The sequence below is a fragment of the Lissotriton vulgaris genome, chromosome 3_1 (assembly GCF_964263255.1).
Source record: "Lissotriton vulgaris chromosome 3_1, aLisVul1.2, whole genome shotgun sequence".
In the NCBI taxonomy this organism is placed as follows: domain Eukaryota; kingdom Metazoa; phylum Chordata; class Amphibia; order Caudata; family Salamandridae; genus Lissotriton; species Lissotriton vulgaris.
In genome coordinates, this window is record NC_141689.1 from 150858007 (window position 1) to 150871873 (window position 13867).

The 13867-nt window shown below is 42.1% G+C and overlaps 1 pseudogene across 1 annotated transcript in view; it reads right to left on the reverse strand.

Annotated features, from left to right (window-relative positions):
- Positions 1 to 13867, reverse strand: part of LOC147726128 (uncharacterized) — a 261305-nt pseudogene that overhangs the window by 22117 nt on the left and 225321 nt on the right. Inside the window, exon 7 of the transcript XR_015309266.1 lies at positions 9138 to 9324. The product of XR_015309266.1 is annotated as an uncharacterized LOC147726128 (transcript). The remainder of the gene's footprint in view (positions 1 to 9137; positions 9325 to 13867) is intronic.

The following is a 13867-nucleotide window of genomic DNA, read 5'->3' on the forward strand; positions in this document are numbered from 1 at the left end:
ACTTGCCAGTTTTATTAAAGCCATAATGAAGCTGTGGGATTCATAATGACCAACTCGAAAACCATATACTCTGTATGGCTTTACTACATCTACATTGTCTAAGAATGGACTTAGACAATGTAGGGGCCAGGGCTTATGCCACTGTACCCTCACCTGGGGGCTAGTGCACCTTGCTATAGGGGTGACTTATCTAGGCCTCATACCATGGGTTGCAGGCGAGGCACACAGGGATCTGTGCCATGTCGACTCTTCACTTTTCTCTGCACCAAGACAAGCAGCCTGTAATAGCAGTGTGTGGGTGTTAAGGTACAGGGCCTGAAAGGGTAGCACAATAGGTGCCTTAGAGGCCTTCGCTGGTCACAGTCCCCGGCTTACCTGTGGCCATTGATGTGCCAATTGTGAGTGCAAAGGTTCCGTTTTGGGACAGAACACAGACTGTGGGAAACTGATTGGCAGGGGCCCATGGCACATCAAGTTAGGTTGCAGCAGAGGTCAGGTAAAAAGTGGGGATAGCCATGCAAAAAGGGACACTTTCCTTTATTCCAGAACTGAATGAAGGCAGTGAAGTAAGTGGATGAATACCAACTGTCTTAAGTTAACTTCTGCTGAGACCAAAGTCATCTTTTTCTGCAACAATATTTCCTTCTGGTCCCCTTTATGGGGACCGTAAGTCCTCCCTCCACCTGTTTAGGAAAGTAAAAAGCCTAGGTGTTATAGCGGATGAGAAGCTAACCTTTAAAGATCAAGTTAATGCTGTCACTTCTTCTGCATTTTATACTCTGAGGATAATGAAGTAAATTCCTCAATACATCCCCATTGATTTATTGAAGACACCTGTCGCTGCCCTAGTCCTATCCAGACTAGATAAGTGTGATGGTCTTTATTGGAACTTGCAAAGGAGATTCTTGAACACATTTCAGACATTGCAAAATACTGCAGCGAGGATGCTTCTGGACATACCTAAATTTCAATCTGCACCTCAGGCCATAAGTAGGTCACCTTGGCTCCGCGTCAAGCAGCAAATTAGCTTCAAGGCTCTTTGCATTGCTTTCAAAGTGCTCCCTGGACTAGGCCCAGCCTATTTGAAGGAAAACTTTGAATGGTACTTTCCCAGTAGAACGCTGTGGTCTAGCTCATCCAGAAATATGATTGTTCCCTCCTTCAAACGTTCCTCTTGGGGAGGCAGAAGCTTTGTTATTTGCACTGCTTTTTAATGGAACAGTCTCCACCTAGACCTGAAATCTGCCACTACTTTATTAACCTTCAGGAAATCTTAAAGACCTGGCTATTTAGCAATTAGCAAGGGCTCTCTGACCTGGTTTACTTACAGCGCCAAGATCCCTCTGGGCATTCGTGCACTCTACAGGTTTTTCATCATCATCATACTTAGCTGATCATCACCCTCCCCCAAGATGCGGTAATTACGGCTTCTTCATTAAGGTCGTGTCCGAAGAAGGTCACTGGGTGGATGGAACAAAACTGTTTCAAGTTGAATGCAGGGAAGACTGAGGTCTTGATTACAAGCAAAAAACCTAACATCTGGTCAACCTCATGGTGGCCTGAAGCTCTCGGCTTGCTAACCAGCCCCAAGCCAAAAGTTAAAAACCTAAGCATGTGGTATGATCAGAAGTTGTCCTTTGATAGCCAAATTACAGCATTAGGTGGGAAATGTTTGGGAATCTTGAAGACCCTGAAAAAGATCCTGGATTTGCTCCCAGAAAATGCGGGGAAAGCCGTGGTCCAGGCTTTAGTTGTCTCAAGGCTGGATTACTGTAAGCTGTTGTACCTAGGAGTGTCATAGTCTTGAATGATGCAACTTTGAGTGCAGAATGCAGCGACTCGCCTACTACTCAATCTCCTGAAATGCGTCTTTATGGGATCTTCCTTAGCTACATTAGACTATCTTCCTGTGAAGTAGAAGATTGTGTTTACGGTGTTGTGCTACTGTTATAAAGCTTTTACAATCAGTGTCCTTCATTACATACAGCTGCTCATTCAACCTTAAACTCCTTTGAGGAATCTAAGACCCTCTGGGTTAGCAGGGATTGCTTTTCGAAAGTGAGAAGAATATGCCTTGGTGGCAGGTCTACCAGCTTACTGACTTCAAAACTGTGGATTTCGCTGTTCCTACCTGTCCTCAAGCCCCCTCGGAACTTCTTTTTAGAAAAAAACAAAAAAAAATGGCTATTCAGATAAAATTGATCTAGTACTTTCTGCAAGCGGGCAGCACATGGGATCTTGGACCGCAGAGCTAGGTCCTCATTATTTATTATTATTATTTTACCAGTAAACATGAAACATGAACATAAAAGACTACTCTTTTCTAATTAGGAATTCACGCTTAAAGGTATTTTAGGGATTCCCTAATGTTAGCTTATGAGAGGAGTAGGCCTCACAGTAGTGAAAAATGAATTTAGCAGCTTGTTACTAGTAGGGCATGTAAAACTTACAAGTACATATCCTACCTTTTAATTACACAGCACCCTGCCCAATGGGCTACCTAGGGCCCACCTTTGGGGTGAAATGAGTAATATGAGGGAAGTTTAGGTTTTGCAAGTAGTTTTAAATGCCTTCTAAAAGTGGCAGTAAACTGCACACACAGGCCATACAGTGGTAGTCCTGAGACATGGTTAGAGCGCTACTTAAGTAGGTGGCACAAGCAGTGCTGCATGCCCACTAGCAGCATTTATTTTACAGGCCCTCGGCACATGTAGTGCACTTTACTATGGACTTATAGGTATATTAAATATGCCAGTTGGGTAGGAGCTAATGATACCATGTTTTAGGGAGAGAGCACATACACTTCAGCACTGGCTAGCAGTGGTAAAGTGTGCAGAGTTCTAAAGCTAGCAAAAACGAGGCCAGGAAAGAGGAGGAGGAAGGCAAAACGTTTGTGGTAACCCTTCAGAGCGGGCCATTTTCCAACAGTCATGAGAACGGCTAATGATACCCACACGCCGCTGTAGATGTGTTTTGTCGACTTTAATTTGAAGTTTGATCGTGTACCACAGGATAAGCCGTGTAAACAGGATCCACATGTCAAGGGGGGTGGGCACAATGATTGGCTTGGAACAAGGGTGCGTGCTTGCACCCATCCTTTTCAATCTGTACAAATCAGATCTCTCTCCAGCCCTTGACAAGCTGGTGTTCCATGCCCGAGCATCGGTGGTCTGCCTATATACAAGATCTTCCACCAGGATGACCTGCACGTTCATAGTAACAAAAGAGTTGGGTTACAAAGATTAAACGGTTTACACAAATGAAAACCAGTTAGAGATCAACCTTAACAAAACACAAGGTCATCCCACTAAACTGACTCATTTCCAAGCAGGGCAAATGGCCACTCAACCAATCCCCAATAGAAGAAACAACCACCTAATTACACTGAAAAAACAACGCTAACCAAATATACATATCTCTTAGATTTTTGCTCAGCCAAATATTTTACGTTGTGGAAAAGGCAGTAGTTATAAAAATGATAATTTGCCCTAGAGCTAACATTTTGATAAATATGCTATCTATGAGCCTCTCTAATGACTTCTTTAGGGCATTAGATAAAACCATTTCTGATTTTCCATGGTAACCTATGAAGGCATGCATATACCTTGATAAACTAAGGGCCATGTTTATGAGAGCTTTGCGTCATGCTTGCTCCACGCACCGTGGCACATGCATGACTTAAACCTCTATGTCATATTTTTGAAGCTACTCAAAGTCACTTTGCAATGCTTTGAATAGCTTCAAAAGTATGGAGTAATAGAACGTGTTGCAGAACTCTGCGCAAGGGAGGCGTTCCGTGGCCACTACGTGGTTGTTCCCACGCAACTCCCACGGTTTATGACGCATTCACAGATTTACCAAACCTGGTCAACTTGGGACTGCACCAGAAAGATACGCCTCCCAAAGGAGAGGCGTAACCAGGAGAAATATCTCTATTTCTCCTTGTTACTTCCTCTTCCTGTGTGTGCTGCACACATAGAAAGAGGAAAAATCCTCTCAGGATTGCTTTTGTGCAGGAAGGAGCACCTTCAAGCGCAAAAACAATCCTGCATGCAACACAGGCACTTTGCACCATGGTACAAGGGTGCCTGCATTGGTGCTAAGCTGCCAAAATGGCGCCAGCGCAGGGGGTAAATTCCTGCCCTTTCCCAGCGGTGCAGTCCAGCGCAGCAAAGTGACTTGCTGAGCTGCACTGCACCTCCATCCCATATATATATGCCCCTTAAACCTTAAAGCACACTAGGCACATTCCATTGACATCTACTTGCATCCTTAATAAGACAGAGATCACACTGATTTACTCAGGATACACAAAAGACCCTGATTTGGGTACAAACTTGAAGGCCTGTTACTTCTCTTACAATTCATATTGACCATTACTATTAAACACATCAAGGAAATCCCATTCCGAAAGCAATGTCAAGTAGTATGATCTTAAAAGCTAAGGTCTGGCATGCCAATTTTCATGCAGTTCTATGCAGGGGGAAAAAATCAAGGAGGGGCAAAAAAGCTAGAGCAAAAACTGAACAGTTTTACAGCAGGACAGTCTGAGGATGCAAATTCAAAAAACAAAAGTGATTTGACAAGGGAGGTTCCTTCTCATTCTTTTGGATAGCCACGACATAGAACAACTTGAAGCTAACACTGTGTTCTACAAAAAACAAAAATGAATGATCCAAAACCTAGTAGGGAGGTTTTGTTGCAGGGTTCGCTAACCCTGAAACCGGGTTCGTGGATTAAAACCATTTTTGGGGGTCTTCGAACACTAGTTGAGGGGCCCAAGGGGCCTTGAAAATTCCTCTTACTTTTTTTTCTTCTTTTCTTTGCAGTTTTATATAGAACAATCTTAACTCACAGGAATTGGGGCACTTTACATGAGCAACAAAGACATGTTCATTATTATTTTGCCCTGAATCACAAGATGTTGATCCGATGCCGAGATTCGAACCAGGTTCCTCAGTTCTAAAGTAGGCAGCTCTGGCCGTTATGTCCTGAGGTTTGAGTAGAGTTCGAGGGTCTAAAATAAAAAAATGTTTTAAGAAATATCCCTGAGCCATGCCCTCATTCACGGGTGGTTTGGACCTGTAAATGGCCTTTTGAAAGACCATGAACATGGTTTCAGGGGTCTGCAAACCCCCAAAAATAAAAACTATATGAATGAATGAGTTTTTCATAAAAAAAAATACAATTGCCAGGGTCAGTTGTCACGTGGTTTGGGACCACAGCATGCCCTGACCTTGCAGCTAATCTTTTCTATCCAACGTCAAAGGCACTGCTGGGGTTTGCTCACCCTAGGAGTGGGGTATGGGTTTTGGTTTGCAGTCAAACTCCACTGCTCCCGGCAAAAGCAGTAATCTGCAGCAGTTTGCCAGCCACAGGGATTGCGCAAAGCGCACAAGGCTCGTGAGCAACCTTACTGAACTCGACTAAAGGCTAACAGCTAGCATTTAGCCAACTTGGGAAGTCTCAGACCTCCTGATGTAGTATAGCATTAAATAACATATATGTTGTATCTTAGCAATGATGTCACTGTCTCATGGCCACTGTGCTCACTGGATTCCAGAGTGTGGAATCCAGGGAGCAGACCTGAGATGCACAGTTACCGAGGAAGCTGGTCCTTGAATGCTCCTGGGGTTGTTATACTGAATAAACTACTTTTCTACTTTAACCACTGTACTTCAAGTCATTTCAGTGGCGATGAGGATGGGATGCTTTTGAACAAATTGATGAAAGAAATTTCGACTTGGATTGAAGATTTTCTACAAACTGAAGACTTTCTACACACAACCCCAGGTTAAGGCTGAATTTTTCGTGAAGTTTCAAGGTACCTGATGAGTATATATTCCATATACTTTCTTTTAAAAAAGCTCGCAAACCCATTGGAAAAAATAGGATGTGTGTGGACCTGAGGGATTTAAATAAAAATATTTGGGTTGATAGATATCCGCTGCCACACATCAATGAAATGATTTCAAGCATTAAAGATGCCATGTATTTCTCATCGATTGATTTGTCAAATGCATACCACCAAATCAAATTGCATTCTGATTCTAGGCATTTAACATCTTTCATTACACCTGAGGGTGCTTTTCAGTATCTCAGAATGCCATTTGGATTGGCATCTGCATCCTCAGTTTTTCAGAGAGTCATGTGCAGTATTTTGAAGGGTGAATTGAATGTGAGAATTTTTCAAGATGATGTTCTCATTTGGGGAAAGACATACTTTCTCACGACCAAGCAGTACATGGTGTGCTGCAGAAATTACAGGATGCTGGTCTAACTGTATGTGGTGAAAAGTGCAAGTTTGGAGTGAAAGAAATAGATTATCTTGGTCATACCATTTCCAATGAAGGGGTTAACCCTAAAATGAAACTATTGGATGCCATTGAAAAAGCACCCCACCCCATTAATAAAGATCAGTTACGATCATTTTTGGGACTTGCGGAGTACTATTCTAAATTTGTCCCAAACTTTGCTGACAAAGTGTATAATTTAAGATTGCTAATGAAAAAAGGCGCTTCTTTTGCATGGTCAACTTTGTGTCAACAGGCTTTTGAAAACATCAAAAAAGATATCACAAAAGCTGTAGCTCTTAAACCTTATGATCCTGATCATGTCTCTATAATTGTTGTGGACTCCAGTGCTTATGGTTTAGGTGCTGTCCTTATGCAAAAGCACAATGGAGCTGAACGAATTATAGCGTTTGCGTCTCGCACACTTAAGGGTGCTGAACCTTCGTACTCCGTAATTGAAAAGGAGGCTTTAGCATGTTGGTGGGGTGTAGACCATTTCAAAACTTTTATTTGGGGTACTTCTTTTGAATTAAGAACAGATCACCGACCTCTCATTGACATTTTCACAACAAAAGGTGCTTCTAGAGCCACTTCTAGAATAGCAAAATGGTTATATAGATTACAGGGATATAATTTTCAAATAAATTATGTTCCCGGTCATAAAAACATTAATGCAGACTGTTTATCACGTCTTCCCTTGCCGTGTGACAAGGATGATACATCTGAAGATAATGATGAGTGGTTAGTTGCCAACATCGAGGAATCTTGTAATAATGCAATCAGTGAACAAGAATGGGTTCAAGCTGTGACTGATGACACTTTACTACAACAAATCATCAACAACCTATATGTTGGTGTAGATCTGTCATCCTTAGACAAGTCTATTTTGGCCGATTATAAAATGGTTTGGCCAGAATTATCTTTTTACGATGGCATTCTTAGGAGGGGCGATAGACTAGTTGTACCTGCAGTTTTGCGTGACAAATTATTGAATTTATTACATGAGGGACACAGTGGAATGACTAGCATGAAGAAGAGAGCCAGGAATGATTTTTGGTGGGCTGGAATGGACAAGGACATAGGCAGGTGCGTTAGGAATTGCTTAGCATGTATGTCTAGTGACAAATCTCACAAATCCCAAGAAACTACTATTTCGGCAACTCCTTTTCCTGAAAAGCCTTGGGATAAAGTTGCTATTGATATTTGTGGTCCATTCCATGTCAAGGGTATCGAAAATAAGTTCGCAATTGTCTTGATGGATTTTCACTCTAAATGGCCTGAAGTGGCTTTTGTAAGGGACATCAAAGCCTCCAATATTGTTGAGTTTTGCGAAGGTATTTTCCGAAGAGAAGGGTATCCTAGCGCTATCTTATCAGATAATGGCCCACAATTTATAGCCAAGGAATTTTCCGCTTATCTTAATAAAGTTGGAGTAAAACACATTACCACCTCTGTATATAATCCAAGAGAAAATGGTTTAATAGAAAGATTCAACCGAGTGTTGAAGGAATGCATCCAACTTGCCAGCAACAATAATGATGATTGTAAGGATGCTGTCAAGGAGATGTTATGGTGTTATAGAAATACTCCCCACACAGCTACGGGAATATCTCCGTTTTCTTTACTAAAAGGGCGTGAGGCTGGATCTAAGGTCAAACCCGTATGGATGTCTAGAAATATTTCAAAAGTGACTGATAGTAAGAACCTTGCATTTAAGGTTCGACAATATCACAATAAATATGTTCAAAATTACAATTCTAAGATCAGTTGTAATGCTAAAGTATTTAAGGTTGGTGACTGGGCACGCTCACAATTAATGGGTAATCGGAAACCTGGTTCCTCTAAATGGTCTAAACCAAAACAAATTATTCTTGTAACTGGTAATATAGTGAAATTAGATGATGGTAAACAATGGAATGTGAGAAGCATTACAAGATGTAATGATCTAGAGTGCAAACAAATGAATGGTCTGGTAGACAATTCTCCAAAAACATCTGTTGAGAAAAGAGATGATGTACCCATTTCTGCGTCTTTATCTACTAGGCCTAAGTGTAGACCAGTTTGGATGAAGGATTACATCTGTCCTTGATTTGGTATTTTCTATGTGTATCAATATGAAATCCAGTTTGTATCAATTTATATCTGTTCTCTTTTAGTCTTATTTTATTTCTTTGTTTTTCTTGTTTGTTTTGTTATTTTATAGAAAGGGAGATATGTTGTATCTTAGCAATGATGTCACTGTCTCATGGCCACTGTGCTCACTGGATTCCAGAGTGTGGAATCCAGGGAGCAGAGCTGAGATGCACAGTTACTGAGGAAGCTGGTCCTTGAATGCTCCTGGGGTTGTTATACTGAATAAACTACTTTTCTACTTTAACCACTGTACTTCAAGTCATTTCAGTATATTCACCAAAAAACATAGTTAAAGGTTAGTTATGTTTCAGTGAACAAAAAAAGGAAAAGTCACTGAAATTTGTGGTCCTGAAATACATGTGATCCATAACTGATGCCTCTTTCTTGGTCACTACGCTGATTTGTTGTAGGCAGAGAAAAAAACTGTCTACTAAGAGCAAAACAGTGTTACAGCAAACATTGGAAAACATATGGGCTTGTCGTTCCTCACGTATTACATGTCTGCCTTGATGTGTATCTAACCCCCTTTGCTAATCCACCCCAGGGTGCCTCAGACAAGACACCCGCAGAACTATCTCATAGGCAAGTAGGTGGGCTATAAGGAAAGACCTATCTTCTGATGCTACACAAAGTAAATATTTACTCTCCTAGAGATGCCATCCCATGTGATTTAATATCTCGGGGTATCATATACATTGGAACAGCTGTTACCTGATATTTTTGTCGTAAATGTCCATGTTAACGCCTTTCCCAGTCCAGCTGATGTCAGTCCCCGGATATTAGCTTTGTAGTTTGTATCATAACTCGCCACTGTGTACTCAGTGACCGAGGAATTTACTGTAACAAATTCGGTCTCCAGGAAAGTTTTATTGTAGTCTCTCCAGGCTGTGATGTTCAACTGAAAAAGAAATATGTTTAGAGTCAATACGGTACAGTTCAAAATTAACATTCACTTCTGGAAAACTTGCACATTTGTCAGTGACAGCAGTCACAAATGAAGGGTGGTGGGGTTGGTGGACGATACGTGGGAGGGGTCGCGTCCACGTGCGGGGAGTGGGGGGTTAATAATAAAATATTAATTAAAAAAGAACTTGTCTACTAACCTGAAGCTGACGGCCGCCTCGCCTCCCTCATCGCGTTGCGCTTCCTCTTCTCTTACTGGCAGTCTCTGGGACAGACCCCCATCCAATTCCCACACTGCTCTCCTTGAGAGCAGTGCGGGGATTGGCCAGAGCAAGATGAAAAGACGCTCCGCTCAGGTCAGAAGGTCTGTGGGGTTTCTCCTGCCGGGCTGCTCAATGCAACCGGGTTGGAGAAACCTAAGTGCGTATGTGTGTATTGGTCGACCTGAGACGGCTGGCCAAAACACATATGCGCACTTAGAGACTGCACATAGCACTCCTCTTCCCCTTCTCTTCCCATGCCTCCTCCCCGCCCCTTCCTACAGCCCTGGCTCACAGCCGACACTGAAAAATAAAACAATGCTACAACATCGTTTTATTTTTCATTTGCTGGCTCTGAGCCAAGCAATGGGGGATGTTACTCCACCATTGCGGAGGAGCTGTTGATGACATTTGGGCCTCGTTATCAGCTAACTGGAGTGAGATTGCTTGTAAGAATACTGCTCTGGGGCGGTACAGGCCACTTACTGTTTATAGACTTGGGGATTGATTTAGAATTCAGCAGATGGGGTACTTTGTCACAAACGGAGTACACTGTCTGAAATACCCTTTATCCGACGGCTCTATTTTGAGCCTCATGCATAGTCAGTCTTCTGACGGCGGTGTCCAAAACCTCCTCTGATGACCCACGGGAGTCAGGCTGTTGAATAAAGGCCACCAGACTGACAGCCCTATTTAGAATGAAAGGTCTCGTCCCTTTTTTTTGTTTGCAAAGATCAGAAAAAATATAAAATGATCTCACACACCCATGGAAAAAACTCCAGGGTGTAGAACCATTCATTTTTTGTTTTTAGAAAAAAACTCCCGCTCTGGTGGTTTGTTTCTGAAAAACAAAACGTTGGTGCACAGCAGTGCTTAATTTGAGCCAGTAGTTCCAGTGCTCAGCACTGGCACTTAATTGTGAACACCGGCACTTATGACAGTCTGCCACACAGTGGCGCTGTCAGCCAAATTTAGAGATAAGCACAATAGATGTTTATTAATTCAATACACAATATAAATGACTAATACCTACCACGAGGCCGTTTTTATAGCTTTGGGGGGCTAGGATTGTCACACTTTTAAGAGTGTGATGATTAGTAGTGTGTTAGTGCTGTCATTGGCAGAAGTGACAGAGGCTGTAGTGGCCTCCTGACGAGGGCTCTGGCATTTTTGTTTTTAAGCACTGGTGCACAGCCACCTAAAAGATGGTGACAATGCTCCAAACATTCTGTGTCTTTACAGAAACCACCATGAGTTCCTGTGAAGGCACAGATGTCACTATAATCTCCTAATTTGTTGCCCGAAAAACTGACCATGGTATCAGAGGAGATGATTGAAAACTTCACCTTGTGATGCATGGAAGACTCTGACGGGGGCTGGAGGCAGCCCAGCCCTCGCACTCCTCCACACCATGGAGAAAGCAGATAATGCTCCCCAAGCATAGCTGTGCCCTCCTCTCACTGCCCTTCGGCCTCTGGTAACCGACACGCAGCACGCCTTCCACTGCCCCCTCCATCTTCTCAAAGCAGTTGGTAAATGGAAGCCGTGAAGGCCTGGATTTGGGAATGAACAATGAGCAATGGAGAGGGATCTGGTACTCTCAGGTCCACATCTCACCCCCCTTCCTGGAGTCGATTATTTGCAGTGCCTGTTACTTTTTTTTAATTTCAAAAGATTTTATTGTTATAAATTAACAAATGAAGATACAGAATATAAATAAAGTGATACATTTGAGAGCAAATAAACAGACCATCAGAAGATGAAATCCAAAAATAATTCATATGAAATGCATCCATATATAGTAAATAAAAGTATTCTGCCAGAGATAAAAATATGCATTCATGAAGACCAATCAGGTTAGCTTATATGTATTCCATCCACAAATGTATCACTATCAGCTGATATAGTCAGAGGAGGAAAAAAGCAGAAAAAGAAAGGAGAAAAGCGAGAATAAGAGGGAGCAGATGGAAAAAAAGAGGATACAGAGAAGAAAGAGGGGGAAAAGGAAAGAAGGATTTTCCAATGGATAAACCTTAAAAATAATGAATAAATCCGAACAAACAAGACACCATTCAGCCAGACATACGAAAGGGATATTGATCAACCAACCCCTGTGAAGCAGTGCCTGTTACTTGATGCGAGGATATAGAGCTGACTGGAAGAGGAGAGGGTCCCTTCCCCCACACAGGTTTCCCTGCTACTCTAATGAGGCCCTGAGCCTTCCCCCTCGAGCCTGCTCAGCAGTGGGATTGGGGCCGTATCCCTTATTAGCAGTTATGTTAAGGACCAGTATCCATAATTAGAAGATTTCCTTTATGTAATTGTGACAAACCATTCCCATCCCAATCTACTCATCCCTTCAGAAGTTAACAAGTACCTCATACTTAGGTGTAACTTGGCCCTTAACAAGTAATATCGTCATTGTGTGAATGAAATAATCACATCGCGGCTGATTCACAAAAAAGCATATGCAAAAGGACAAACAGATATACACACCTTTCTATGAAAGTACTTTAAAGACAGTTTTTGCAAATCACAAACCTTCCCCATAGTCAGCCAGGAAAACAGCACCAGCCACAGGTTCTCAGGCCTACTGCTGGGAATGCCTTGTGAGATTTTAATGACTTACCATTTTCCCAATGCATAATTGCACAAAGTGTGCATGTTGCACCTGTGTTGTGAATCTTAAAATATGTCAATGTCCGTTCAGAGTCTTAGCGTTCTGCCCATGCTTTTACACTTATCTCCACGAATCGGGCCTATTATTCCCATCACGTCCCTGTTTTTTGGGGCATTTTGAGTAGAAAGTATCCTGTATCCGCGAAAGTAACGTATGCGAGAAAGTAACTTGTATGCGAGAAAGTAACTTGTATGCGAGAAAGTAACTTGTATGCAAGAACGCTTGTATCGCTTACAATACATACCAAATGTTAGATTTTTTGCATTGCATTGTACTGGACCTGTAAACTTCAGACTGTGTTTCTAACATATGTCTTCTATCAGCACAGCTTGATTCAATGATAGATGTGTTGCTGGACCCAATCCCTAAATGTTACACTAGATAATAGACCTTAAAAGTAGATAAGTTGCTGATTTAGGTGACGCATCTTTATGACATGACTCCAGATGACTCAGGATTCAAGTTGTCAGGAATCAAGGTAAAGTTTGGGCCCAATGGTGTACCATACGTTTTGCTAATAGCAAATGTATATTCCCAACAAGACTAAACATGCACCAGGACTAATAATGCTAGTCCCAAAAAGAACTACACAAGAACAAAGACCGGAATACTATAGCAGATACACGAGAATTCCTCTGTTACAGCAAGGTTACTGAAACCACACTGTCTAATCACAAGGGTCTGTCCCGAGCCCAAAGCTGTCCAAGTATAAGCCAAATTTCAGCCTAACACAGACTCGTATCAGCCCAAAACCAGCCCAAAGATGCAACACTCAAATTATGCACAAATAGCCTTCAGAAAACATTTTAAGGATAACTCTAAAATATTGTAGCCTCGTGAATTCTTGAATTCCGCAATAAAATGATGGAAGTTTATCAGGGAAAATAGAAATTGGAAATGGTCTGCGTCAGGGATGTGTATTAGCTCCCTTGTTGTTCTCCCTGTTCCTAGCTGACCTACCATCAATGCTGGGGAATACTTTGGGGCAAGCCCGAAATTAAATGGCAAGCAGATAGCATGTTTACTCTATGCTGACGATCTGGTGACTATGGACCAGACCGAGGTTGGCTTGCAAAGAAAACTAAATGTATTTAATGACTACTGCTTAAGGAAAAAACTTGTGATAAATATGGACAAGACCAAAACATTGAGCTTTGGCCGGAGGAAAACTGAGTTCTCATGGTGGATTGGGTCAGAAAAAGTGGAATCAGTAACAGAGTATAGATACTTGGGGTTATGGTTCGAGCAGAATCTGAAGTGGAATACCCACTTAGAGGCATCTAAATGAAGAACTTCTGCTTCGATTAGCGGTCTGATATTGTTTAAGAAAGCCTATAGTGCTATGACTGACAATCCAGTGCTAATAGCCTACGCTGCTATTGTACCCCCGCAATTTTTGTATGGTTCAGAATTGTTGTTCCTAAGTGGTAAGGAAAACTAGGATGTGGAAGAAGGTAAAAACCTAAAAAAGTAATTTATGCTCCCCCGGTCAGCAATGGTTCAGGTAGTAAGACTGGAACTAGGCCTGACTTCATGGGGTCCACAAGTTGGTATGGCCCTTTTTGCGCTTTTGACCTAGAAATAGGCGCAATTACCAA